Raw genomic sequence first — 6,594 nt, forward strand, 5'->3', positions numbered from 1 at the left:
CAGAGTGCAAAATAAATATTGCTGTGTAAAATTAGATAAATACATAATACAAAAGCAAATCATAGCACCCAAACGTCAGATGCTTTGATGTAAGTGTAATCATTGCTAAACAAAACACCCATTAGCAATGCTGTCAAACACAGAATAATTAAAATCAATACCAATGTATTGTATGAATGTGTCATTGGCTCATATCCAGTGACCAACATTACAATGAACAGAATGATAGCAACCTGCAAACAAAAATAATGTGCAATAAGCATTCAGTGATATTCTGCACAATTGTATCAATTATGCAGCAGTCCAATGATGACCAAAACCCAAACTACCAATCAAAAACTTGTATACATAGTAAAATTAATGCAGTGGAGTCATCATCATCATCATTAACTTTATTTGAACATTGTGATGGAGTGTACATTCCCCGAGGTGGAATGGGAGGCTCTGGGACCCTGTGGGTTGAGGAAGGTGCACTCCATCTTGGGAAAGGAGGCTGAAGATAAGGTGGCCATCTTGGCAGAGCCTCTTCAGACTATAATTGGTTGTGGTCTTGTTGGTGTAATAGGATAATTGGATGCACTTGGATAATTGGATAATTATTTAAAAGCACATGGGGAACACAGGGAGGGGTGAGAAGGGAGTACAAATGAGAGCTGATCCATCCCAAAATTGTATTAGTAATCTTTACAGAACAAATAACATACAGTAAATGAGTTGTACAGTAACGACACTACTGTAATAGAAAGCTAAGGTAAAGACTTCTATTTTACTAAGTAGAATCCAAAAAATACTGAAAATTACAAATCAAACAAGATTTACTTACAGTAACTATAAAAATACTGATTCACTGATACTGATATCAATGATCTTTCCTCTGCATTTGGCCAAATATTTTAATCAACATCACAGTTTATGTTTTCGTCACAAAAACCTGATGCTGTTGTGTCCTCAAATGGCCCATCTGTGGCTTGGGTGAGTGAGGGCAGATGGGAAGGGTTCCACTAACAGATCTTCCACCTCCAGGCAGAGCAGAACTCCTCAGTGGGGTTCAGACATGGGGAGTTTGGTGGAAAGAATAGGGTCTGGAATTCTGGATGTGCTGCAAACCAGTCTCGTACAACCACTGCATATTGGAATTGCATAGTGTCCAGACTACGGCAAATGTAGTTGCAGCATGTGGCGATTATGAAGCACATCCAGAAAATGGAGACAGTAAGCAGAGTGATATAGCCCAATGACTGGCTCTCTGACCACAACTTGCTGCACACATGGTTATATTTCTACCACACTGTCCAGGCACATTGACAGTGGCTCAGTGTCCAGTGATATTCAGACACCATCGTTGATGTTTAGCCAGGTTGACGCCTGCCTCATCCATGTAGATGAATTCATGGTGGTTGGCCCCTGCATCCAGTTCCATCATTCTCTGGAAAATAAGGATAATGCATGTGATTTACAGTAGATCCCACCATATTACAATCACAGAGCAATGTTTTGAGCTTGTATATTGTACTATAGAACAATGGCCACTCAGCAAAATTCGGACAATGATGCAACAGTATGCACAACTGAGCAGCACCGTGTCCATACCACCTCTGGAACACTTGCCACATTACTGTATACTCACTTGAACATAATCGCATTGTAATGTATTGACTTGGTACTAATTTCTTTGTAAAGGAACCAAATATATCTGCTTCATAGATATTACTACTTCTCATGTATTCAGAACTCTAAACACAAATCAGTTAGTCAATTTCCCCAAACCCCACAGAAATCTTTCAAAATGAAACCCTGCAATCAAAATCATGTACTCTATGCTCACAATGGAACTCGGCATCCAAATGCAATGCACACACACATTCAAATGAATAGAACTTAGTGACAATCAATATCACACTAATGTGACATTTAAAACACTACTATCAGAACCTATTTCAGTGCAAAGACTAAAGATTTTGTGATTATATATTGTTTGTGTACTCAAACAAGAAAGAACCACACATACAAAAAATAAGCTTTATATTTCCACATGACTCAATATATTTCAAACAGCATACTGTCAGCAAACATGCAGTTATTATTATTGTTATTATTATTATTATTAATAATAATAATAATAATAATAATATTATTATTTAGTAGCAGACACCCTTATGCAGGTCGACTTAGTAGTCTGGGTCACAGGTGCTAGGTCAATCGATCAGGCTTACGAAAAATAGGAGGAATGAGACAGGGTTAGAATTCAGGAGATGATGATCTCTGTTGCTGAACTGGGGAAGTGTGGCATGACGATGTAACAGAATCCCCCCCGTGGAAGTCCGAAAGAAGAGAGGGGTCAAGAATGTCAGACACCGGAACACACAACCTCTCCTCAGTAAGTCTCTCCTCACGTTACCACCCGCAGTATCTCCCAGTATACCACAGTCCGTATTCCTTCCATATTGGAGGAGTCCCTGCTATCATCTAGTTGGGAGGAGGAGGAGATCAACAACCACAGGCTTGAGAAGAGAGATGAGGAAAGTGGGTGAGATACGTAGATGAGGAGGGAGTTGTAGCCATGTGAAGGAGAAACACATTTCCCTTCCCTAATTACGAATTTTGCGACTGCAAATACTCTGACTAATGCGGTTTGTACATATATGGGGCTGCACAGAAACGAGTGTAACTTATAGACTTATTGTGTAATTGTACTGATGCGAGACAGTGCCCTGTCTAAATCTCAAATATATTATATTTGCACTATTGTTGCAGCAAGATTGTGTAACCAATGTATGAATTTAAGCTTTGTGTATTGCTTCGGAGAGGCCATCTGCTGTAGCTGATTTTAGAAAAACATTTTCATCCAAGGCCATAGAGAGAACAGAAGACAAAGGAAAAGTGTGATAAAGTTTAGGGCATCTCATTGATGCCATGTAGTTGCCCGGCAACCAAAGGGATTCATCTTGTATATGATAGTATGTTCTTTAGAAAATCTTTAGAGTCTTTAGAGTCTTGCAGACTGGCCATCATCGGAGCGCTTCGTTGTAGCTGAATAAACTATTTTGATATTATTTCTGTTAAATTGGGCCCTCAGTATTCCTTGTCCACCTATCTATTGAGGGAGTAAATTTCTCCCTATCAGTATCATGTTGAAGCATGTTCCAGAAGAATGGAGAAATGGTTAAAATGCACATGTATTTATTTATTTAACTGCGCATGTATTTATGTATTGATCTGGTGGTGTACTTGCCGGTTTTAACAACTCAGATAAAAGCAATATGAGCGCTTTGATTCTTTTATGACTGGGTGCACACAGGCATTACAATAACATCGCTTCTTAACTTGCCAAGGGTTGAAAACTTACTTTGTTGTGCAACTGAGAGCCTGGACATGCAGTCAGCCAGCTGATACAGCTGATTGCAGTGGGAGTGCACATGCACATAGTAACCAGCATTAAAGGGCCAGAAGGGTAAACCTATAATAGAATGTTATATTTGTATATATTGTAATGACCCCCGGGTTCAGGGTAATTACAAGAATAACACAAAAATAAAACAGAAGCTTTCCAAAACAAACTGATGTTTTATTTAACAGCACTGAGAGGTACATCAACTTTCCCCCCACACAGTCTTGCCTGAAAAACACTCAGTTCTCTCTTCAGTAGTACTCCCGCTCCAACTCAGCTAGCGGCAAGTCATCACGCCCTAATATATCCCCCTGTCACATGACCCCCACCCCCCCTATCACCGTTTCCCCGGCTGTACCACCCCGGAGATGGGGGAAGCCAAGCAACCCCAAAACACCCCAACAAACACAATATCCATCCCTAACCAAACACAACAATGAACCCCACATATATACACACACACACACAGACCGGGTCCACAAACCAACCCGCCCACCCTCCGTACAAACTTTTACAACCCCCCCAACCTTCAGACTGCCCTACTGGTACTACAAGTCCCAGCTAGGATAGCTACAATACTATATATTTGCTTGAAAGGACATTGTGTTGCCCAGAAACATTTTATATGTATTTCATTATATTTGAATGCAATATAAGGGGATGTAAATTGTTAGCACTGATCTAGCTTTGACAGAGTTGGCTGGCATGTTCAAAGCCTTCCTGGAGATCCATAAAATCCATGAGGAGCGAATGGAACAGGACGCTGCATGGCAGGATCAGAGATGGAAGAGCATGCAACATCAGTTCCAGCAGCTACAGAAGGTAATGGGACAAACAGCGCAGGCTACACAGTCTGATGAGGAGGATAGACAGCTATGTCGACCAGTGACACAGCACATGATGGAACGGGAGCAGTTTGCTGATTGGAAATTACCTAAACTGCAGAAATTGTATGAGAAAGAAGACATTTTTGAACAACCTTTGAATGAATGGCTATAGCCTGCCGTTGGCCAGAGCAAGAGTGGGCCATTCACTTGGTTCCATGTTTAACTGGAAGAGCTCGCAGTGCTTATGTTACCATGGACATCGATTAAACTTTGGACTATGATAAAGTGAAAGAGGCTATTTTTGCCAAATATGAAATCAACTGTGAAACTTATCATCAGCCATTTAGAGCTGTTTATCTACTGCCAGGTGAAACACCTAGAGAACTTTATGTGAGACTGAAGCAGTTATATGTGAAGTGGGTAAAACCAAGCCAGTGATCACTCAAGGACATTGGAGAGATATTTCTTCTGGAGCAGATCTTGCACATGCTGAACCCAGAAGTACAGGTGTGGATACGGGAACATGATCCGGAAACAGCTCTGGAGGCATCTTGTCTGCCCGAGGTCTTCTTAGCAGCGAGGAAGGGCCCAAAGAGCTACAGGTTCACTAGAAGAAGCTACAACCTTATACCAAGTTAGTCAGAAGGGGGAATAAGAGTGGTGGTCTTGCCCAATCTGTGAGAGGCCTGAGAGAGAGAAGGTGAGGTGTCATTACTGTGGACAGGAAGGCCATATTAAGACTCGGTGTCCTGCTAGAAAGTCTAAGCTGGCTAACTTACGCTATGTTCCAAGACCTACTGACTTGATGATAGGAAGAATGGGAATTGATCAGGTGGTAGCCGTTGTTTTGAATGGGGAACCTTTAAAGGCTTTGTTGGATTCAGGGAGTACTCAAACCCTAGTGCAGGAGGCACAGGTGCCTAGAGAATGGTGGAATATGAAAGCAGCCATGAGTATTAGATGTATTAGAAGAAGATTTATCCTACTGCTGATGTGTACATAGTTATCTTAGGACAGACATTTTTCCTACGGGTTGGTCTGGTAAAAGAACTGCCAAATCCAGTGGTTCTGGGCCAGGATGTACCAATCCTCACAGACTTACATTGTGACATCAGACCCTGTAATGTTGCTATTACAAGAGCGCAGGAAAAGAAAGAACAGGAGAGTGCTTCTTTACAATTTATGCCATTTTATCAGGAAGACATTGAAGATGTGCCAGGGAAGCCAGAGGAGAAGGGAAAAATTGAAGGGAACTACAGTGCATAGCAAAGAGACAACCATAGAAGAAAACTGTCTCCCAGTGGAGTTTTAAACCCCACAAAATATTGTGGAATTGGAAAGAGGAGATGCATCTCTAAAACCCTTGTATGGAAACGTAATTGCAAAAGACATAGCCCAGATGCAGAGAAATTCTTTAAAAGAAGAGAGCTATATGTTGCAAAATGACATTTTGTATCATTGTCAAGGGGAAGTAGAACAGTTTGTTCTACCAAAGGAATTGATACGGACAGTACTTGCTTTAGGTCATTCAGTTTCCTGGGCAGGACATCTGGGGAAGCATAAAACCTTAGCTAGGATAGCTAATCAATTTTATTGGCCAAATATGTATTCAGAAGTCAAGTGACTAATGCAGGAGATGTCCTGAGTGTCAGTTGGCAAATAGCAAATGGCAAGGCCCATACGAGGTGGTGCAAGAAATGGGACTTCTGACCTACCAGATCTGCATGCCTGAGCACATGAAACCAAAACCCAAAACCTTTCGTCTCAATATACTTAATGCCTGGAGGCCTCGTGAAGAGACAATAACCCAGCAACTGTTTGTACATGCAGTGGGAGAGGAGGAAGAGGCTCCAGACCAGTACTTCCCATCAGCCACTGAACCTTCACCAGTGGTCTTATCCCATCTAACCACAATACAGCAACAACAACTAAAAGAAAAGCTGATTCCTGGCTTATTCCAGGACAGACTGAGCTATACCACCCTACTCACACATCTCAACAAGGAGATTCCAGAGTGACAGAAATGGTATCGTATACCAGACAGATTACTCCCAGTACTGCAGCAAGAGTCATTTCTGGATTTGAAAAATGCCTTGTGTCATAGTTCTGTTTTACAGAGTCCAAACTTTGACAAGACTTTGACAGTGCAAACAGACACATCAGATGTGGGGCTTGGAGCTGTCCTACTGCAGGGAGAACCAAGAGAACAAAGGCCAGTAGCTTTTATCATTCATAAACTCTTCTCTAGAGAAACTACTCTTGGTTAAGTCACTCCAGCGGTAACCTGAGGAGAGACTTACATTGACATTAAGTAGGAAAAAGGCAGACCAAACTTTGAGCGGTGAACTGGGGGCCGTGGTCAGAGACAATGTCCTCTGG

This window comes from Amia ocellicauda, chromosome 5 (assembly GCF_036373705.1).
Source record: "Amia ocellicauda isolate fAmiCal2 chromosome 5, fAmiCal2.hap1, whole genome shotgun sequence".
Lineage (NCBI taxonomy): Eukaryota > Metazoa > Chordata > Actinopteri > Amiiformes > Amiidae > Amia > Amia ocellicauda.